The sequence below is a fragment of the Arvicanthis niloticus genome, chromosome 8, assembly GCF_011762505.2.
Source record: "Arvicanthis niloticus isolate mArvNil1 chromosome 8, mArvNil1.pat.X, whole genome shotgun sequence".
Lineage (NCBI taxonomy): Eukaryota > Metazoa > Chordata > Mammalia > Rodentia > Muridae > Arvicanthis > Arvicanthis niloticus.
Window position 1 is genome coordinate 19,249,763 of NC_047665.1, and position 24,159 is coordinate 19,273,921.

The following is a 24,159-nucleotide window of genomic DNA, read 5'->3' on the forward strand; positions in this document are numbered from 1 at the left end:
AGCTGTCTACCCTGTGTTTGCATGGTGAGCGGGATCCTTAGATTATGGCCACTCTGGGGCTATCTGAGAGGCCCCAAAGGTGAAGTCGTTGGTTAGAATTGTGCAATACTCCAGGTAATTGTTATTTCCTGATAGATAAATGGATAGATAGATAGATAGATACATACATAGATACATAGATAGATACATAGATTGATTGATAGATACATAGATAGATAGATAGATAGATAGATAGATAGATAGATAGATAGATAGATAGAGATAGATAGATAGACAGGCAGACAGTGTTTGTGTGCATGCAGTGTTGGGAATAGAACCTAGCTGTCTCTCTGCATGTCAGGAAAGCAATTCCACCACAGAGCTACATCCCCAGTCCTCAGATGACTCCTTTGAAAGTCACCCCCAGAAATCTAGGAAAAGTCCCCAAGAAGAAAACGCTACTTGAATCACTCCACCAGAGGCCAGTGAGCCACACTAAAATTAGACATGGCAGTAGAAGACTGGCTCTGGGGTGGGAGTGGGGGGGGGGGCAGGCAGGATGAGGGCGTAAATTAATGTTGGCCACGTGAGGAACCTGTGCTCTGCAGCAGGAGCAGCTGTGGAGTCCCCGGGGAGTTGTCTGGCGACATGTGATTTTACATATCTGACAGCTAAATCAGAGATCCAAATGCCAAATCCTGCACTCAGGAACATTACATGGATTTGTGACAGTCCCGAGGGGACTCTGGATCCATAAAGCAATGAACGGATCACAATGAGGCGTAAATACAACGTTTTCATCTGTGACATACAATCTTACCCCGTTATTTCTCACATTGTTACGTGAAGGAAATCTATACGCACAGTCTTAGATCTGCTTTCAGAAATTAAAAGGAAAAAAGGTGGCTTAATTTCTTTTTTTTTTTTTTAAATAAAGCATCTCAATGCATCGATAAACAGACTAGACAGTGTGATAATTGCACTGTGGTTCTTTGCAACTCAGGTGAACCTGGGAATCACACCTGGGTCAGGAAGTAACCACATCAGACTAGTGTGTCTACTTGGTCACCAGCTGGCTGTGTAACTTTGAGGAAATCATTTCATCTTTTCGGGTCTCAGTATCCTCATTTGTCTAGAAAATCCCACACCCCTGGACACACACTTCCATGAGGTCATGAGACTGTGGCCTTTTGCCTTGACCAAGGACAACGAAACTTCCTTTGTACTTTTGAGTTGTCTAATGGTGTGCATGCTTTTTACAAAATCATCACATATTCCTATCCATCTATGGTTTAGAAGTGAGAATATGTGTTCTGACAGGTTGAGTTCTCAAACACATCCCTGCTTCAAGTTTGTGCTTGAATCCATCTTGATCGTCCCACAGATGAACAGATTTATCGGTCCGTGGCTCTACAGATCTGAGAAGAATTCTTGGTTGTTTTTCCTTTATTTCCCCCCTTTAGGCTTGAGTGCCTCAGATGTCCAAGAACAAAGGTCTGCCCATTTGTGTTGGGCCCCAGCTGTGTAGACCGAGAAACCACAAGATGCAATTAATGGTCTCCTTCTCACTGTTCCCCTGTACCAGTGCCACACTGCCCTATCTTGCAAATAGTTACAATATATTTGCCTCATGCTAGAGAGTCCCCAAATCAATTTCTAAAGTAATTTTATGCATATATCTGGGAGTCAGGGCCAGCAGTATTCTTTTTTACATAGGATGAAAGAGATGCAGGCCTAATGACTTCCCCATGGCCACCCAGTTAGTATGAGACAGAAATGCCACCAAAACACTGTTCTCTTGACAAGGATGCCAGGGCTTCTTGCAGTGATAAACCAAGTGCAAATGTGCTTTCTGGGTCCCAGGGAAAAGTAGACAGCAGCGTGGATGTAGGCCAGTGGAAAAGCAATCCCTGGCTACTTATTCAAGACCCTACATTATTCAAGGAGGCCTGGCAGGGGGAGAAAAGCAGACAGACAGGTCCTTTGAGCCACCAGCTGTCACGGCTGGCTACACTGAGGCTCCCAATAAGTACAGCGTGACAGTCTTTCTACACAGTTGCAGGGAGCAGTTGAGGGGACAGGATCAGAAAGCCTTGTCCAGTGAGGAGTGAACAAACATGAGGCACAGGGTGTGGTTTTAATAAGGACGTGGTTCTTCCAGGTGCCTTCGCACTGGGTGGCAGCAGGTGAGACCACAGCCTGGGCTGGCTACGTTGGGTCCTGCCTTGAATGGGGACTGAGGATCAGGTCGGTGGCTCTCCTCAGCATTCCTCCTTTTCGAGTAAATGGTACAGAAGCTTGTTCTTTCCATCCTAAAGTGGTGTCACTGTGGCTAAATGCATAGCTAGTTATAATGGTTCTTCTAGAAGTAGCTGCTCCCTTAAGGGCAGACAGCCCATTGTTACCTCTCTGTTTGCATGCCTCTCTCACTGTCTAATTTTACTGGAGATGCTCAATACCTATCCACTGAATGGATGAAGTACAACCAATGTAACTGCCCCTTATAAAAATCCGTCTCCCTCTCCTCCTTCCTCTCCCCTCTTCCACTTCTTAAGTTGGCGTCAAAGCAGTAGGACTCAGCGCATCTTAAAAACCATAGTGAAGGGTTTTTCACGTACATTAATTATCTAAAAAGATTCTTAAGTCACATTTATTATTCATTTATTTCACCACGGTCAGGGTCAGCACATGTGTGCCACAGTGTCTGTGTGCAGGTCAGAGGACAGCTTTTAGAACTTGTTTCTCTCCTTCTGCCAGTTCCAAGGATAGAACTCGGGTGGCCAGACTTGAGGACAAGCCCCATTACCCACTGAGCCATCTTGCAGGCCCCCTATGTTATTCATTAGTGATTCAGATCAGTATCAGAGTGTGTGCTAAGTAGCTGTTTCTTAGGGGCTGAAACATTGCTTTGTGGAGTGGTGTGGGGTCACAAAGCTGGGGGACGGGGAACTCACAAGGAAGATCCAGGAAGCTAGGAAACCAGTAAGAACCACCAGGTTCCACAACTGCTGGGCAAGAGGAGACCCTTTAGTGATGTAGCTGCCCGGCATGTTGCACAGGAAGCTGTGATGCAGCTTTCATGAGCTGGTGGGCGGAGCTTTTTTGTGATGCAGCTGCCTGAGTCTCTCCTACCCCTGTAAGTCAGTCTTCACACTATACCTGTAAGTTAGCTCAGAAAATTCACTAGGTTACTAACATGAACTCAGATGGGATCATCTCTTTGGGCTCTTGTTCTTTCTCTTTGGGGTGAATAAGCCTTTCTATACAATTCTCAGGAAAAGAAAGTCAACAATGCATAAAAAATGTCTACCAACTGACAATAGACAGACAGATAATCAAATAGAGATAAGTTGGGTAAAGTAAGGGTTAGATAGGAAATTCAGACAGATACTCAACTATTGTCATCTGTGAAAATATAAAACAAGGAATTCCATGCTAGGCGCTGCAGGAAAGTAACATTCTAGTTCAACGGCCTAGAAGCTGCTTTACTTACTTCTGAGTAACAAGCAGTTCCCCAGGCTGAGGGCCTCTTCTCCCTGCCCCACCCATTGGCTCACAGTTCTATGGAGCTCCAGTCTCTGTCACACTGAGTCCACAGCTTTTTGGCACCACCAGATAAAAGAGCAACTGTATACAGCCAGCCCACCTTCCACCTCTAAGAGGGATCACAAAGTCTTTCTCTATGTTTTTTGGTTGGTTGGTTGGTTTTGGTAAGGGGTTCAGCTCTCTCTCCTGAGGCAGTCATTGAAGGAAGCGGATGATGCTCTCATCTCGGCATCTTGTAAATCCAGTTATTCAGTTATCTGCCTTCAGAGGATGCACTCCAGTTAAGAAGGTCTCTGCCCATGGCCCTAACACAAGAAGACATGGGAGAGCAACGTTGAGAACAGCCCCATGGTATTGTTTACAGCAGCAACATTTTAAAAGCAAACTAAGTAGGAGAGAAAAACAAATGAGTAAACTCCAAGATTGGAATGTGGGATAGCAGTGAAGAGATAGCTACTGTATGCACCAATAACAATATACGTTTTTTTAGAAAAAGACAGCGAAATAAGAACCAATTTGCAGTGAAGTGCACGTATTACAGTTCTACTTCTATGAAATTTTAACACCACCAACACACCATTGTTTATTGCTCCATTAAATTTGATACACACACACACACACACACACACACACACACACACACACACATATATATATGACAAACTGTGCAGGAGAGAGATGGACTCCGACAAGATCGGATCCTTTTATATTCTCCTTTGCATTATTACATAGCATGCTATATATAATTATATTTTTTATAATACATCTCTAGAACATGGACATATTAAATACATTATTCTTCATATAATTCCCTATATATTATGGTAGGTAGTTTCAATGATGCATCATGTAAAAAACTCAAACCAGGTAAAAATCCCTTCCCCTCCCACATCGATTTCGGTGCTGAAGTGGGTACAATGGAGAATCATGGGAAATGGAGTCTCCCGTGAGGAAATGATTTTAGATAGAATTTGGTCATCTCCCTCCCACGTTCAAAAGCACATGCAAGGGTTTGAGTGTCACTTGACAATGTCTGCGATCCCTAGTCTGGCATGCTGACTGCTCCTGAGCTTGGAGCTGGCCACTTGAGAGCTGGCTCTTCAGGCGCTCGCCCTCAAGCACTGAGCCTTCCATTCATCTGGAGTGTTTGCTATTTTCCAGCATCCATTTCCTTTCCATCTTGTCCTTCGGATGATCACATTTCCGTTTCCTGAGAACCCCTTCCTTCATCCCTCAATTTGACACGATGTACCAAAGCCTTAATGACACACGTACTCTGATACAGCGATTCTCCCATAGGAACTCTGGTTCAGGAGGTGCATACTTAGCTAAAGGAAGCTACAGCAGCATCTCTAATGTTTAACTATTAAACTTCGCTGTAACATCCTAAAGTGCACAGGGAACAGCACACGCAAATCCAGTCTCGGAAGGCACACCCTTGCTCTGGAGCACTGTGATACATTTCAGCTGTGTGAGCCTATACTTTCTGTGCCTCCAAATTCTAACCTGTAACTTAATAAATTGATACCTTCTTCACAGAATTGTTATGAAGATTATATGTGTAGTAGGCACATTCCAATTTTGGTTGTAAGTGGCTAATTCTGGAAATACCTGTCTGAAAACCTTTCGTATTTAATTTTTTTTTTAAAGCACAGTTTTGCTAGGTAGCCCAGGCTGGCCTTGAGCTGTGGACCAGTTTTCCAAATACTGGGATTACAGACATTTTGGTCTTTGCAGACTCTTGAAGGGCAAGAAGCCCAGGGTCTGTTTTGGTCCACTAATTGCATCTTGTGAGGTCCTCGACACAGTATGGGTTTAAGACATGTATTAAATGTTAAGCATCGATACCATGGTAGTCAAAAGTATTTGAATTTGGGGTTCTAAAGTAGTAAACTAGAATTTGAATCATTTGTGTGTGGTGGGGTGTCATGTAGGGGCACCTGAGGGTTAGAAAGTGGGACCTATACAAATTCTCCAAAAGAACTAGATGAAGACAGAAACCTCGTAGCCCTCAGATGTGTGAAGTAGTGGGATATGGAGGAAACACACAGACTCTGGAACCAAAGGGAGCCTCCCAACATCCCACTTTCCCACTAACTAGTTTGGTCCAGTTTCTGTAGCCTGTAGCCTAGGTCCCCTGCTATCAAAGAAGTACAGTGATATCTGTCTACTCCACTGAGGTTGTTGTAAAGCTTAGAAATACACCCCCCCCCCCAAATATATTGAATTTCTACTTGCAGTGGTATTTGGAGATTGCGTCTTAGCAGATAGAGTTAGTTAAATTAAGATGCAATCCTATTGACTACTATGGGCCCTAAATCCAACAGACTAGTGGCTTCATAAGAGAGGCCCTGTGACTGGAGATACAGCATCTGAAAGGCAGAGGAGCCCAGGATCCTTAGCCACCCCTAGATGCTGGAAGACACAAGAAGTCACCTCAGGGGAGAAAGAGAGCCTCCCCTTCCAGCCTTTTGGTTTCAGAACAATGCCTTCTAGTACTGGGAAAGAATATGCCTGTTGTTTAAGTCACATAGTTTGTGCTAACTTACCATGCTGGGAAACTAACAGGGGCATCATGATGTCCCTTATTGTATGGGTGTAGAAATTGGGCCACAGAATCAATGTTGTCCCTTCGACAGTAAATGAATTAGGATTTGAACCCTGACCTGGCTGTAGAGTGTGCAGTCTTAATTATTAGGTGACATTCAACCAGGTCTCTGATGGTTCTGTAGAGTGAAAAATTATAAAGGCCATTTTATGAAATATGTGTAGATTTTTCCGCCTTACAGAACTCGGAACTGAAAATAAGATTTCAGGCCTTCACATTCCAGGTGAAGGACACTTGCTGGATTACATTCCCCAAGCCTCACCCAAGGCAGGAAGGCATTCCTGACTACAGATAAAGATGTTATCACCTAGGTGGGGCCATAGCCCTATAGCCGGAAAAAGTGACTCTAGATCATTTGGGCTAGATTCTCTGAAATGTTCCACTGTTCTTGGTTACCCCTCCCTTGGTCTTCCCAGTGCTATGTTCAAAATTTGTAAAACAACCAATCATGTGTAAGCGCGCGAAAATGCCTTCCTGCCCCCACCCCATGCTATAAAAGACCCTTTATCCCACCACACGTGGCCAAAAACCCTGCTCTTGGAGCTAAAGAGCTTGTCGTTTTTGACCGCCGGCTCCTCCCCTAATAAACCTCTGCTGATTGCATCCAGGTATGGTTTCTTGTGATTATTGGGTGGTCGCGATCCGGAGGCTTGAGGAAGGGTCTCCCGAGTATGGGGGGTCTTCAGTTCCATCATTTTCTTGGGAAACACACACACACACACACACACACACACACACATTTTTATTTCTAAATTTTAAATTTTCACAAATTTTACCATCTCCCATCCCTGCCAAGGTGTTAGTCTGCAGTTGAGAAGCGATGTTGTCACAGGGTTGCCTTAACTCCTGCCCTCCTTAGCCCAGTTGAGTTTGTGCCTAACTCACACAATTTTCACAAACTTTGCAGTGCACTTCCCTTGCCTCTAGCTCAGCTGGGTCTCCGCAGGCTGGTAACTGAGGCTTTTCCATTGGAGAGCTCAAATGGCTTAGTCCAGTCACACCAGAGAGCAGCGTAGCTCCTCGGGCGTTCTGTGTTCCCTCTGATAACTGTCCCACCTTAACCACACCAGAAGTAACCTGCTGCACACTGAATTTTTGGTAGTTATTGTTCTAGGATCCAGATGACTCAAAGGGAGGACCCGGGATGTGAATGCATGAAAGCTGAATTACCGTCGGCCTCTAATTTCTCCCAAGAGCTGCTTCCTCCAAGGGCAGCCTTTCGGATTTAAAAAGTCACCTTCATTTATTCCACTGTGCCCATCCCCCACTCCTGGAGAGAGTCAGGAAAATGCACGTTTGGGAGAGAAGAGAAGAATGAGATTTCTAGCCCCAAATCACCTAGCTGTTGATTGTTTAGTTTTCACTCTCTAAAGACACACAGCCTCATAGGGTATTACTTGTTTCTCTGGTTCTCTCTGCCTGATGACCAAAACCTTCATCAAGACTCTTCCCATCCTGATTTCCCTCGGAGGTGGGAGGGCTGGGGGGGGGGGGGTGGCGGAGAAGAGCATCGGGATGCTTTGCACAGGAGCTCCAGTTCCTCGATGTTTGCAAGTGGGCTGAAACCTATTCACTGCCCTCTGTGGGCTCTAGGGTGTGTGGGTTGATAAAAGCATCCATCCCTAGAGGGAGGAGGGGGAGGATCTTCCACCCCAGCAACCATGACCTTGACTCCAGGGTGTAAGCTGAGCCCTGGCACACCTGTACACCTGACAGAGGAGCCGGGCTTTGAAAAAGCTCCTGCTGACAAGCGTACCAGGGACAGACACCTGCAGAGGGCCCCCACCTGCCCCCACCAGGAGCCCTCAAACAACCACCTTGATCCCACAGGTCTATGTACTCGGTCACAGGGAGGTTACCTGGAAATTCACAAAGGGGTTGGATTATGCCAAGTTCAAACGCCACGCTTGGGAGGAAATACAGCCACCTATTCATATCACGCCTGCGTAGTGGAATTCATGGCCTGGTGCTCACTGGTTTTATTCCAGATAAAAGCCTATGCTTGTCTAGAGGATAGGGTCAGAACAACTCAGATGGTGCAAACCCAGTAGGTGCCTTATGGGTGGGTAGAAACCGAATATTTAACATCCTGTCTAAGTCTTCCCAGATTCGATTTATAGATAACACCGAGCCTCAGAGAGAGTACATCTAATTGAAAGATCTCTCCCAGGGTTTTATGTCCAATGGGACTGTTTCCAAACCAGCCAACCCAGGAAACATGAGACGCAGGGTCTAGGACTTGCTTCTCTCCTTTGTTAGTTGGGCTCGTATTCAGATGCATTGGCTTATCAAGAGTCAAGTCTGCCACTCAGAACTTCAAGTGGTGTGGTAGCTTAGCCTGGAATGACCCAAGCCAAAGACTGCCTTTAGATACAGTGCCATCCTGAGCTGGAGGCAAGTGGTCCCAACGTGTCAATATGGAAGCATCTCAAATTAGAGTTAGAAACAGTGGGTGGTCCTCATCTGGGGCAATGTCTGGAGATGGCTTTTGGCATCTAGTGAGTAGAAGTCAGAATGCTGCTTAGCGTCTTACAGATGCCCAGGAAAGCCCCCTGTGAGAAACAGTCTTCGGGCACAGATTGTCAATAGTGCTCAGAACGAGATGGCCTGGGATGAACTATCATCTTAGCAAATTCGTGAAATTCGTGCTTTATGGAGATCAGTGAATACATTAGCACTCAGCAAGCCCTCCTACCTGAGGACTGAGCTGGCAGCTCTTGGCAGGTGATACTGGGGCCCTCCCTGGGAACTGGGTGTCTTCCTCTGAGTATCAAGCTCACACCAGATGTGGCCCCACTGGTTGGCTGTGCCCACCAGCACGAGGCCTCTCATTCCTCACGAATCAATACACACATTGAAGACTGTTTGTTTTTGTTTTTCAAATAGAGGAGGCTGAGCTGTGTGGCTACCAGTGGGTGGCATGGGCTGATCTCTGGGAGAATGTTTGTGGAGTCTACACTCCAAGCCTTTGGTAGGGAAAGACTCAGAGGCAGTCTTGACAAGGGCCAGGGTACAGACTTGGGAGGCAGACTTAGCTTTGGGCATTTATATTTCGCTTCTGAGTTAACCTTATTATCTAGTTATAGTTTTATTAAGTGGTTTGATTTATTAGACTCCCCCCCCCAGCCACATTTTTCTAGGTAAATGCTTTAAATTTACAAGAGTCATTTCACTGAAATTACCTCGATTCTAACAAAAGAGAATCCAAAACTCTGCAAACAAGGCTACAGTTGACAATAAGAAGTGAAACTGAATACCGTTATGGAAGGATTTAGGATTCTTAGGAATTCCATATCCCAGAGCTAGGCGTGGTGCTGGGTGCATGAAATCCCATTACTTGGGAGGCTACAGCAGCAGGATCACTCAATGTAAACAGACCAGCCTGGGACACATAGTAAGACTTCATCTCTAAACTAAACAAACAACTCCTCCTTGCCCCCCAAAACTATACTCCAGACTCACCTTGAGAAACACAAACACCAAGACAGGACTGGACATGGGGTGTGGCCTCCAAAGGCTTCTAGAATAACCGTGTTGAACCATAGCTCAGTTTCCTTTCCAAATTGCTGCTTCTTAATGCTGAGAAATAAAAATATTCGTTTCCTTCTCCCTCCCTCCCTCCCTCCTTCCCTCCCTCCCTCTCTCCCTCCCTCCCTCCCTCCCTCTCTCCCTTCCTCCCTCTCTCCCTCCCTCTCTCCCTCCCTCTCTCCCTCCCTCCCTCCTTCCCTCCCTCCTCCCTTCCTTCCTCTGTTTTTTTTCTCCCTCCCCTTCATAGTACCTGTCAGAAGGAGAAGATGAGGATAGGCTGGCTACTGGGGATTGAGTGTGTTCCCCTAAGTAAGTTCGGTCCTCACTGTGATGATCTTGAGATGGTGAATCTTTTCTGAGAGTCCCAGTGGAAGGCAGTTTGGTGAGAGAGGCACTGTCCTCGGAGGGAACAGTAATGGTCTTACAAAATGAGCGAGCTCCTGTGAGGGCAGGTTTTTATAAAGCAGTAGTCACGTACTTGGATTCTCTGAACACAGCTGGTTCTTCTGCATCTTTGTCATATTGTTCCCTCACCAGATGTTGGCACCATGATTGTGAGCCAAACAGATCTCTTTCCTTGATAAAGTACCCACTCTTCAGTTATAGCAATAGGAAACAGGCTAAAACACTGGCCCTGGACAGTTTTGTGGGGCACAGATTATTCATAAAGAACTCTGAGTGCTTCTTAGTGAGCTCTGTTTACTCTCCCATTCATTCGCACCTAGGGACTTTCTTTCATTGGCGCTGTGGTTTGGGATAGCCTCTCTAAGACACTCAGAGCTTAAGATAGACTTTGCTGAGCTATGTCTTGAAGATTGGAAAAATAATTAAATTGACTGAGTGACCCAATAAGAGGGTACTGTATAGGCCACAACTCTGACCTTGAATGTGTCTTGGGAGATTGGTGTGGTATAGAAGATGGTGTGTCATGAGTTGTGCAACCCCAGTGAGTGATTTGCACCATTTAAACTTTGCTTTTCTTCCATCTAAAATAAATCAAACTACCCACTTTGCTGTAGTTTTGTGCAACTTAGATGATGATGATGCTGCTGATGGTGATGACTATAGTAATGGCTCATACTGCTAGGAGACAGACATAGCACAGCCACTTGGACAATGAATGAACGGGTTTGTACTAACAAGTTTTTCTCCCCTCCAAACTACCTAATGCCCCATCTCCTGAAGATGTATTGAGTTGGCTGAAGGTACAGGTGACTACTCGTGACTCTCCACAAAGCTCCTTGGCATTACATGGGAGTCTCTGAGATCAGTGGTCAATTCTTGTGAAACCTAGTCATAGGTACATACGTATTTGCACAGGACGATGAGGGTGGGACTCATTTTTCTCCTCTTTTCTTGAGCATTGCTAATTCTATTGCTGTTTCTGACAAAAAGAGGAACCCCCTCCACACACACTAGCTACTTTATAGGTCTTTGCCCAAATTAAGTATCTCCTAACTTTTCTGACTCCCAAGAGCATTCTGATGGCTGGCTACCTTATGTATATTTTAGTCTTCCATTATATTAAATTTAGGACTTTATGCTATCTCCGTTGTCTTTTGGTCACTTTTCTTTATTGCTTTTTGTTTTTAAGAGTTTTATTCCTTGGGGATATTTTGCCATAATAGCACTTACATCTTGGGGGAGGGGACAACGGCTAAGAGCTATATAATTGGGCTTATGGCAGGCTCACAAGGAGGGAATTCATGCCTGGTATTATAACCCTAGCCTACTACCTGTGGCTGGTGAGGCCGTGGAGCCTGGGGAAGAACCTACTGCTGCCAGTTCCCCACACCAGAATCATTTCTAACTGCATCCTAGGTACCGATCCTTATACCCACAGATGCATGTAGCCTTCATCCCCAACCACAGAAGCATCTTTTTGCAGCGAATGGAGAAAGTCACAGAAGGTCACAATGCAGGGAGCACCTGATTATGTGTGCCCAGCCTCAGTTTACGTTTCTCCAACACAATTCTTACATCTAAGGCTCAGAGAACCTCTCGGAAGAGGATACGGAAAATGATAAGAGACGGAGGACCAGGGCATCTGATACAATAGTGTCTCCTATATATGACATGGAAAGTGTACCCATCAACTCCCAAAGCTATGGCTGCCTAAAACAGACCTGCACAATGACACCATTTGACAAGCCAATGTAAATTCCATAGGGCCCCACCCCTAGATGAAGAGCTATAGGCAATTGATGGCTGCTGCCAGAGGGATAATCAGTCCTCTGCCAGCAGAGCCTTGATAGGTTAGTCAATCCCAAGTGGTCAGCCCTAAACTAATAGACCCATGAACAGCAGGAAATGGACTCAGCAGGCTGCATTCACATCTGCATATGTAGATTAAAGAAGAGGGAGGGAGGGGTCACATGAGGGGGAGTGGGAGGAGTCTCAGGAGGGGGAAGGAGAGGTGGGAATGATGTGATATGTACTTGACTAGGAAATTCTCAAGAGAGATAAAAGAGAAGAGTGCTCTTCATGGTTAGGCAGAAGTTCTTCCAAGGGCAGCCATGAAGCTTCCGATTCTCTCCTTCCTTGTGGCACCCGGGCCTCGACATATATCAGATGCTCAATAAATGCTCAATGCATGCAGTGGAGTTCACTGAAATCCTATCTTTCCAATTCATCTTCCTCTAAGATTGCCCTCGGGAGTAAGAGCAGGATACAGCTAGATAACCTTCAGTGGGGACTTTCAAAGGAGGACAAACCTTCAGGTGAATGAAAAAAAAATAGAAGAGGGAACAGGAAGAAGATTAAAACTGCCAAGACTGACAACTGCCCACCTGGCCCTCAGCCCCTGATTTAAAAAAAAAAAAAAAAAGAAAGAAAGAAAGAAAGAAAGAGAAAGAAAGAAAACCAGAAAACCACCGAAACCATCGGATTCACTTCAATTGCTCCTGGACCTGAAATGACTCCCTCCCCTAGGCCTGTAGGAAAATTCAATTAAAGGGTCCATCTGTGAGGCAGCCACTGAAGAGGAAAGGCTTTGGGGAGGCCCACATTTTCATAAAAAAGAGCCCTTCTCCTCTCCCTTTTCCCCACCCTGCTCCCCCTGTTCTGCACCCTGCTCCTCCCCCCCACCCCCACCCCCACCCCCAGTTCCCTTATTAGCTATAGCCCTTACCACTAAACTGCAATTCTCTCCAATTAGACTGGTTCCGGCAGCAGCTTTGATCTGTGTGCAGAGTAAGGACTGATACAGCCTCCCAGCCCAGGCCCTTGCTGGGAGAGCGCAAGAGAAAAATCCACCAAGACTGGCCACAGAAGCCAGGGGACCAGCGGCCTCCTGGCCCAATTAATTCCAACGCATCAGCTGGCTTCAGTTTTGTGCTGATGTGAGCTCCTTCCCTGCACGCTGTCCAAGTTAATGCAACCTGATACAAATGAATAACAAGAAGTAATATCCACCGTCTGTGGGGATGGCTTAGCGGGTAAAGTGTTTGCATGGAGGCCTGAATTTGGATGCCCAGCACTCCCCTAAAACGTTGTGTGGCACATGATGTAATATCAGCTCTAGAGACAAAGACAGGGGGACTTTGAGAACTTACTGGCCAACTGGTCTAGCCAAATCCGTGAGCTCCAGGTTCAATGAGAGACTCTGTCTCAAAAAGTTAGGTGGGGAGCAATAAAGAAAGACACCCACTGTTGATGTCTAGTCTCCCCGCTCCACAGGCACACGCACATGTACACACACCCCAAATAATAACAAGTAAATATTACTTACAGCCATGTAAGCTTTCTGGACTCTGGCAAGAAACAAAGAGAACAGTGAGGAAGGTTTAAAAGTGTTGATCTCCAAAGCAGGCCTGCATCCTTCCAAGTCTCCCAGCTTGGGGCTGTCTCCCAGCATCCATATCTGTGTGGGATGGAGGAACTGGGCCAAGTTTCTGCCAGAGAGTGGAGCTTAGTTGTTTTGGCCAAAGGTTAGGTTCAAACACACAAACAAACAAACTAAAAACAAACCAAAACAAACCCTGCTATCCCTTCACCAAATGTCAACTGGCAGTATTTGAGGGCAAGCTATGTTAAGAGTAAAGGCTGGCCTCTGTCGAGCCCAGCTTCCTCTTCCTTCTCTTCACATGTCCTTCAAATTAACCAAAGTGCAGTGTCTGTGGGTGAGACTCCAGCAGCATCTGCCGTGACCTCTCGCCCACACCCACAGCACCCCCAGACTCCTCAATTGATGCTGGTCTATTCTGAAAACTCCTCTTCTTGTTTCCTTCTGCTTTTCTGTGGTGGTTTTCAGTCAGAGAAGGATAGGAGGAGGCAGCTTACTGCCTTCCTTGGCTACCTGAAGTGGGAAAGAGAATGGAAGCCTTTTGGGTTGTGAAGGGGGAAACTTAGTCAGATGGGTCCAGCAGGACGTTCTGATGTGTGCTGTGTGCTGTGTGAGTGTGTGTGTGTGTGTGTGTGTGTGTGTGTGTCTGTGTGTGGTGGAGGTGGAATGGTAGGCAGATTCCACGGCATTAGTTGCCATGGCAGGCTGGGTGTCTTCAGCAGTGGACATTTGTTCTCTCACAGTTCTGGATGTGGTATCTAGTGAAGGTGTCCTCTGTGATGGTTTCTTCTAGATGGTTTCTAGATGGTTTCTTCTTTCCCTGTGTTTTCCCATGGCCTCCACTGTGTGTGTGTGTGTGTGTTCCTTCTTCCTAAGGACATCTGTCCTATTGAGGGGTTGGGGAATTACAGTTCCTTCAGGCGACGTCATTTAAACTTGCTCATGGATTGGGTGAATATGAGCAAAATGCAATAACGTACATGTAGGAAAACGATTTAACTAAACCCACTGTTTTTCGTACCAAGCCAACAAAATCTGTCTCCACATGGCCATCTTCTGAGGGACTGGGTGTGAGAACTGTGACATATGATTTTGAGGATCATGAAACTCAGTTCATAACAACATGCCGTATGGGTCTACCTAGTAACAGATCCATTCTTGTCAGCTTAACCATGTCACCTTGGAGACTGGCAGGCACTGAGGAGACATCAGCTCTCCAGAGGACAGGCACTTTCTAGGGAAAGACCTTTTCCATTTGGTCTTAATCCACTTGTATTTTATAATGTGTAAAACAGGGTTGGGGACATTGCTTGTGACTTATATGTAAAATGATAGGTGAGATACTAGTATGTGGCCACCACAAATTTAACAAAGACAGAATCCCCCAAATCTATTTCTCTCATACTTATGAGTGGGGAGATCTCAGCTCCCATTCAGGTCCTTTCAGAGATCACCCACCTCACAAAACCTCTCATCTCTCTTCACATGTGACCTTGCAGTACACATGTGTGCATACACACACACACACACACACACACACACACACACACACACTTTTTGAAAGGCCCTTTTCCTATAAGATGGTAGAACATTCCAGAGGGAAAACAGAGAATGAATTCATCTTATAAACCCTCTGATTTCTCTCCTGAGAGAAATGGTACAAGGATAAACAAGCATTGAATATGGCCACCTCAGGTCCGCTTGCCCTACTTACAGTTACTAGTGACTCACTGGAAAGTGTTGTCACCAGAAACACGTATGAAGCAGTGCATCAGTACAGCTCCATGCAGAGAACATGCTCACAGCTTTTTGTCATGGATTTCAGGAGTACAAGAAAAGCGCTCTGTTTCCAACCGCTTTTCAAAGCACAAATCACACACACATTGAGTCACAGTAAGGATGCTTGTCACATTGCCCACTGTATCATCAGTTTTGACATTGGACATGACATACAGGTGCTCTTTCTTTTCTCTAAGCCTGTCGGTGTCCAACTGATTCAGGGAGTATCAGTTCACACTTCCACGTTTAAGTCTTCAGCTCTTCGAAGGAGGGATTTACAATGACCATGAATTCCAGTATCTTACTCACCTCCTCTTCCAGGGCCTTGGCCACACCTTGGAAATTTTACTCCTCTTGGAAAACAGAAGAAGTGAAAAGACCTGGACTCTCTTTCCGGTTAGTTAAGTTCAAACTTGATTTTGCCCTTTTATATAATAGGACCGTATCCATTTCCTTAACTTTCTTTGTTCCTCACATACAAGAAGCCGATGATGAGGGTCTAGAGGAAAGCATGCAAGGAGGCATGTATACAGAGAGGTAGCCAACCAGAGCAGACACGTGTGTGAGAAAGTACTGGATAACAATCCTATCATCTCTGGTCTTCCTGTGCAAGTAAGTATGTCACAGTTTTTAGTTAGCAAAATTTACCATGTTGTATTTTGTACCCAGGAACTCTAGAAAGCTTGAGATTAATAGTTGCATGTATTTTTTGGCAAACAACGCCCCCTTTCACCCTGCATTATGGCCATGTTCGGTATAGAGAGCCTGTGATGATGATTCCAAATAGAAAATGAGCCAGGAGGTGTTGACCCTTTCTTCCTTACCCTGGAATGGCACCCTCAGATGCTTCTTGTCTGTTCTGTGACCATGAAAGCCCCGTCACTCTGCACCTTGCTGATCCCTGCTCTTCCCACAAAAACAAGCCTAGAGCACAGCAAGGAAAGACTCACTGCCATTTAGAACTGACACTCTCAGATCCCAAGTGAGAGATAGGATCGCTGCTAGTGCTAGTTTGCCTTCAGTTTTTATTTGAAATGCAGTGTGTGCGACCATGAAAGGATGGCTTGATTTCTGGTCGGGCACAGGCCTGGAACCCCGACCATAATGGGACTACGGTAGGTGTTTGGCCACGCCCCCAGACTCCAGGCTCCTGACACGAGGCCCCTTCCCCCCTTGAAGACCTCCATTGACCCACGCTTTTCAGTCACACAGGGCGATGTCCCTACCAGCCCCTCCACAGGTAGAGGGCATAACTACAGGCTTCAGCCTCAAGAGATTTCCATATTTATGAAATACCTAAAGGCCAGAGGGTGTAGCCAATTAAGTATTCCTTTCCCAGACCCTCCTACCTCCCTATTTAGCTCATGTCTGCCTTGAGTTTCAGGGTGGGGGTGCAGCCACACTCATCTACCATCCGTGATGACACTAAAGCTTATAAAACCATGGACTTCCTCATGTTTTGGGGGCCTGCCATGGAGAACCGTGGAGGGGCCCAGAGTATCCAGCCGCTGCCTAATCTCCCATGGAGAGCTTCTCTGAGTTCCTGCAACGGAGGCCGCCTCTTCAAGCAAGCCAGCTGAGCAGCCAGCGACCCAGCCAAGCAAACACAATAAGGAAGAGTCTCTTTCCCATAGCGCTTGCCCGTGGAAGGGGTTCAGTCAAATTCCGGCGCTTCTGCCACTCTGAGCCGAGGTTCCAGCCGACTGAGTTGTGGCAGACACTCGGGACCACAACTCCGCCCAACAGAACCCACACACGTGCGCACACGCGTGAGCTATCAAACCCGCAGCATTTGGTAAGCATGCTCATAAATCCAAAGCACACATTTTAAAAGGATTTCTAATCCTGGGTTCAACCTCCACCCATCAGTTCTGCTTTTGACTTTCAGGCTGTTCATCGAGGAAGCACAATGCATGAGCCTTCCGGGGATGCTGAGCTGGGTTCTGTAACAGGTCATTTACTTTGGAGGTTTTCCAGTGACCTTTTTAGCAAGAATCACATCTGAGACTATGACAATATGGACAGTGACACGGGAAGCCACCGAGATGAGCCAATGACAAATGGTACTATGGATGACGTGGTTGGTTGTTTCTATTTTACATTGCGAATGCATAGTGCGTTCAGCAGTGGAACTAATTATACTGAAAGGCAGATATCATAAGGAGATAATCATCTGATAAAATATTAACAATAAGGCTCTACACTTTAAAGTTTATTGCACTATAACAGCCATGCAAGCGTGCATGCGTGTGCGTGCACATACATACATACATACATACATACACACACACAGAGCAAAATCTGCTCTGGGTCCGCACACATGAAAGACTGAGAGCCGCTAGAATCCCACGATTTAATCTCATTCCCAGTGATAAATTGACCATTCTGCTTCCATGTTCCTTTTTTTGTCCCTTATTCCATACATACATACATACATACATACACACACACAGAGAAAAATCTGCTCTGGGTCCGCACACATGAAAGACTGAGAGCCGCTAGAATCCCACGATTTAATCTCATTCCCAGTGATAAATTGACCATTCTGCTTCCATGTTCCTTTTTTTGTCCCTTATTCTAGAAGATAAATTTTCTTTTGATGGGGGCATAGCATGGACTTGAGGGTTATAAAGAGCCAAATTTCATCCAAATTATTAAACTGGACAACTCCCAGCTGGTACTAAATACCATACTGATTGTGTTTCAGGAGCTGGACATGTCAATCACTCTATCTTTCCCCCAGGGATAGAAAAGGGGTGAGTTAGGGTCACCAAAGGGTGATTGGAGGAGAATTAGTTCTGGTCCCCTATAACATAGTGAAGGCGAACTATAGTCTACCATGTAGTTAAAAATAGCTGGAAGCATACAGTTACCAATATATGGAAATGATTAATGTTTGAGGAGTTAGAAGTGCTAATTGTACAGATTTGTTCATTATATATAGTATACATGCATTAGATCAGTCATCATACCCTATCCTATAAATATGTACAAACATTTTTGTCTCAACAAAAGAAAACTGAAATTATTTTAGGGTGTCAGCTGGTTAAAAACCTTCAAAACAGAGTGTTAACACACTAGGATTCAAAAACATTTCTAGAAATGTCTGATAAAAATACTTACATACACACTCAGAGATAAATGTACAAGGATGCTCACAACAGCACTTCATATAGAATCAGAAGCAAGAGGAGCTTTAAGTGGCTTTCAGTGGAGGAGTAATTGTAGCTTCATGGCAACTTCTATTCACACGCTATCATGTAGCCTATTAGACACAGAACACTGTTAGTGGTCGTGGAATGAACAGATTCAAGGATAATTTTGGTGGGGATTCTGTTGCTCTAACTTTTGTTGAGTTTGTGGTTACCACACAAAGAAATGAGTTTCACTATGGGAGTTTTACATGTGTGCCTGTAGGCATGTGCATGCGTGTGTGTGTACATGTGCGCATGTGCATGTGTACCCAATGACGTAATTCTTTATTTGTGTTTTATCTTTTTCCTCCTCTTACTGCTCTCCTTCTTTATACCATGGTACTCTCCTCTGCTTTCATGACATACAGAGCTACCAGTTAAACAACATTCAATAAAGCTCTGAACGATCTCTATAATCTATATTTATACCTACCTATATTTATATCACATCTATATCCATCTATCTATATTGTTTTTGCCCAAGCCAAATCTCTATGTGTTCCTACATGCATGAAAGCACACATGTGGTACACGGAAATTCGAAAAGAACCAGGGAGGGAAGGATCATAGCTCAGGATAAAGGACAACAGTCACTTCTCTCTTTGAAAATTCTGAATTGTTTGAAACTTTTATAAGGGTCCCACAATACCTTTGTGAGATTAAAAATAACTTCTGAGAGAGAGAGAGAGAGAGAGAGAGAGAGAGAGAGAGAGAGAGAGAGAGAGAGAGAGAGAGAGAGAGAGAGAAACCCTGTCAGGTAATGTGAAATCTTACAGGGTTCATAAAGATCATATACTTGTCTTATGAAGATCATATACTTGTCTTTTATTTAAGAAGAAGAAAACTTCAGCTCTGCCTGGGCCAAGAACATCAATGGTCTCACATCCCCACAGCCCCTTAGGCTTTTCCCTTACTGTGTTCCTTTCAAACTACCCAGCTTTGTGTTGTTGCCTTTCAGCCCACTTGTCAAGGCTGTTTTCTTAGGGATAGCGGTGCCTTATTTGACAAGCTCCGCACCTTACAATACATTTAGCTGATAGAGTTCATACAGTGAGTACATCCAACATAGTATGAGATGTCACAAATTATGAAAAAGATCCATCCGCAGTTTGTTTCCCTGAGCAAGCAGGTTTCACACATTTTTAATCCAGATTCCCCTCGCAGCAGGTGTAACGGTGCATGCGTACTGGTGATGAGTGTACTCACGGTCAAGGTGAGAAAGGCACTTAGACAACATTGCACTGTGAAGGGAGTCTAAGAAAGGAATTGTGACCCAAATGCTTTAGGGAGCACCAGAGTTTTTAGGGGTTGTGCTCCAGCAAACATGAATGAGACGTGCACTTAATTCCTATAAACCAAAGGACAAACCCAATCCTGAGGATGGTCGAGAAAAGGACAAACTGGGGAAGACTTAATTAGAACGTATAACTTTGATTTTTTTAAACCTATTTTTAATAATGGTTCTTCAATCCTTTAACCTCCCTTTTAGCCCATCATCCACCAGATGTAATGGAAAAGAAAGGATACGGGAGAAGTGGACCTGTTTAGAAATGGTTCATTGGAGCAACTTCCATCTGCGTTGTCTGGAAATTGGCAGTTCAGTTCACAGGTTAACAGCGGTAGCTTGATCCACTTGCAAACACGTCATGGATACACCAGCAGTCTCTGGCACAGATGTCACTTCTGCCACAGTCACTGCCCATCATTGTGAACATGAAAGTGGGAGGGGAGCACATGCATAGGCCTCAGATCCATGGAGCTCTGTCTCTAATAGGCAAACCACCATATTCACTTCGAATGAACAAATGGCCAACATGGGTCTACACTCCAATCCAGACAGTTTTTTCATCAGAGCACACACCCAGGGGCATTCTGTGTGTTGCACTCTGCAGATCCATGGGGTCTTGTGATTGCTGTCACCATCTTGAACATCCTACTCATTGTTTCATGACCATCTTATATCCTGGCAGTAAGTAATAGCTGTCTAATTGGATTTAGGCTTGCTCAACAGAAGTCATATGACTGGTACTGGAAACCTAGCTAACTACGGGGCTAGTGAGGCTATAAACCTTGTAGGAGGTTTATAATTACCACTTTAGTAAACAAGCATGATTCTTAATGTCATTCTGGATATGTATCATCATATACACAGGTAACTGTAGTTCTCACCCCTCATCAAGGAAGCTTCTCTTTGCAAGACAGAGACCATAACAGAAAGACACAACTGGTCAAAACAAAAACTGTTCATGAGCTGCTCAGCCCCAGTGGATAGGTCTACACCACAACTCTGGTACTAAAGGCTCAGAAAGCATCATGGAAGACGGAAGAAAGGTGGTAGGAGCCAGAGGATCTGGAAGTCAGCTGTGAGATTATGAAATGGCAGCTTTTAGAAATGACAGGGAAGCTACAGCCATGGTACCTCAACAATATGAGGGCCTAAATAAGACATGAACAATGACAAAACCAATAGACGTGCCAGTGTGGAAGGGGAAAGGAATTCTCACAGGGCCCCAATTCTAGACAAAGGACGGCAGGCAACTATGACAGCTAAGAAAGGGAAAATTACTCTACCCCAGAGATGAGTCCATAAGTGATTATCCGATACCCTGTGTTTAGTCCTGAAATTTCATATATATATATGTGTGTGTGTGTGTGTGTGTGTGTGTATACACACATATATATATATATACACACATATGTATATGATGTATACATATATGTATGTATATACATATATATTATATATATACATACATACACAACTTAGAAAGACTCAACAGGTTGTACTTACATATTTATGCACATATCTACATGTATATATACATATGTATGTATGCATATATAATACATATTATATACATATATATTTGTTAAAAAGAGACTTAATTTTAGTGGATGGGTCAGGGAAAAGAAAGGGAAGAAGGAGGGATTGATGTGGCAGTTTAATTTAAAAAATTAAAAAGAAAACAAAAGGCTATTCAAAATTTATCTAAATAGATTATGTTGTAACTTTAATTTCATCAGAATTACACACACACACACACACACACACAATTTCCTCTGACAAATAGCATTACAAAATGTATTTTTAAAATTCCTTTTTCTTGCCTTTTATATGTCTGAATTCCATAATTCTGAGACAATTTAAATCATTTTAGTATAAGTTCCTGTATTTACTTCAACTTTCCAAGAAACTTTCTTAATCACTTTTTGGTTTTTTTCTCATTTTTATACTCATAGGAACTCTTATACAGAAGATGTCATAGGTATGCACTTCCATATGTAACTATAGACACCACTTTCACATGTTCTCACAGAGATATATGAAAATACCCAATTCAATTATGATTAGATGATTATATTATAACTATGAAAGTTTTGTTCACACCAGCAGCATCTACTTTATGGTTTTTCTCTTTCTTTCACAACTGTGGGGATCGGAACTCAAGATGGCACCTGGCTGGGTGCCAGACGCCCCTGGCATGTTGGTTCACCATTTCAGGAAGCCTGAGTGGCACATAGATGAGGCTTTACTGCGCATGCATTTTGCTTGTTCATCGTTATGCAAGATCGGGCCATGTGACGTATGTGCTCAGCACCAACCGAGAATGACCGTGTGGCAGGTTCTGATTGGAGAGGACACAGATTTAAGGGCTGTGAGCTGGGGTTTCGGGGCCTTTTGCAGTAATTCAAGGTTCCTGAATAAACCGTGTTGGGAAGGAGATCCCATGTCCGTTGTCTTCTGTCTGCTGGTCGGTTCAGGAGGTGACACACAACTCTTTGTTTTTCCGGGAGTTATATATTGCCTTGTTTCTCTATTTGTCCCATCTTTTACATTCCTACAATAACACTTCTATCAGATTTCTCAGCCATCTGCCTCCTATCACCCAGTTATCTGCTTCAGCATCTAGGAAACTTCTTTCACTATTCTCTGCAAGAGAGTCTCCATTTCAGTACACCATGGGTTTACTGAGGAAAGAAGAGCATTGTGTTGTAGAAGAGCCCATTGAAGCAGCGAATATGACATTATACAGGTGAAATCATAATGGGGAGCTTTGTGGATTGACTTTTCTCACTCAGGGTGGTTTTCTGTAAGTTCATTAAAGCATGCATCAATAGTTTTACCCTTTTTATATATTTAAGTGTGTGTGTGTGTGTGTGTGTGTGTGTGTGTGTGTGTGTGTGTATGTGTGTACAAGTGTGCCATGGTGTGTTTGTGAAGGTCAAAGGACAACTTTTCAGAGTCAATTCTCTCCTTCCTCCAAGGGTGTTCTAAGGATTGAACTCTGGTTGTCAGGCATGGCAGCAAGAACCTTTACCCACTCAGCCATGTGCTGATCCCATTTTTATTTTTGAGTACAATTTTACCTCTTTGGTCCCAATGACTATGTCCTAAGACCCCACTGGATGCCTGAAATTGTGGATAACACTGAACCTACTGTATTTTATGAATTTTCCTATATATACATAATCAGGAAAAATTAATATGTACAATGGACACAGTCAGAGATTAACAACAACTACAAAATCATCATAGCAATATATATTTTTTAGAAAAGGTCAGGTTTCAGGGCTCTGGAGGGCAATGTGGTAGAAATGCTTTTGTCCTCATGGAGTGTATGCCCTGATATAGAGGTGGGGCAGATAAGAGACTAGTGAAAAATTGAAAAGGAAGTATAGCATAAGAGGCAGGAGCATGAGGCCAATGACATTGAAAACCATTTAGCGTTGACAGACACAACTATTTCACCTTAACAACTCAAGGCATAGGTAAACAGGAAAGTGACATTGCATCTGTTAGAGAAAACCAGAGAGAAGATACAGAGGACTTCTGCTTTCTTCTAAGACTGTGACATACATAGACTGCTGCAGTTTTAAGCTGTTCCGAAAAAATTTGTTTATAGATTTAGTCTCCAGTACAACTGTGTTCGAAGTGAGACATTTCAGGGATTAAAAGGTCATAAAATTCTGCTGTCCAGAGTGGATCAAGGACACCATCATAGGAGTATATTAGTTATTGTATTAGTGGAATCCTTATTCCCTTCTCCCTTTTCTTCATGCTCACTTGCTTTCTGCAATGGGATGCTAATGTAGCAAGATGCTTGATAAACTTGGACTCCTTCTGCCTTGACCTTTCCTAGACCACAGAACTACAGTAAATAAGTCTCTGTTCTTTATATATCACCCAATCTTGGACATTCCATCTTAACAGCACAAAATGGAATGAGACACTCCCTTAAGATCAGTGTGGAGAAACAGAAGATAGAAGGAAGTGGTGTCACAGAATTTACAAATAAAAAACTACATTGTATATTACATATTACATATATAAAATATATTATATATAATATATTTATATATTATTTTATAATATATGCTTATATGTTATATAAATATATGATCTACTTATATATTTATATGTTGTGTATATTTATAGGTTGTATAAATATTATCATATATTTATATATTGTTTTATTCTGCTATAAAAAATATGAAGTTTGGAGATGATTAAATGGATCTGAAAAATATACTGAGCCTTAAAGTAACGCAGACTCAGAAAGACAAATGTCACATGTTCTTACCCATATATGGATTCTAACGTTGAATCTGTAGGATATGTATTCAACGTGGAGTATCTGTAGAAGGCAGGAAACTAGAAAGAAAAGATTGGTGGGGAGGGAGAAGAAGATCTTAAAGGAGGGGGACAGTAGAACACAGGTGACGTGAAGGGGAAGCAGAAG

At 43.9% G+C, this 24,159-nt stretch overlaps 1 long non-coding RNA gene across 1 annotated transcript; it reads right to left on the reverse strand.

Annotated features, from left to right (window-relative positions):
- Window positions 1-2,589: 2,589 nt before the first annotated feature.
- On the reverse strand, window positions 2,590-13,724 carry LOC143443292 (uncharacterized). Its single transcript, XR_013112136.1, has 4 exons — window positions 12,792-13,724; window positions 9,912-10,101; window positions 9,596-9,712; window positions 2,590-3,830 (listed from the first exon to the last, which is right to left on the reverse strand). It is a non-coding gene; the product is annotated as an uncharacterized LOC143443292 (long non-coding RNA).
- Between the last annotated feature and the right edge of the window lie 10,435 nt (window positions 13,725-24,159).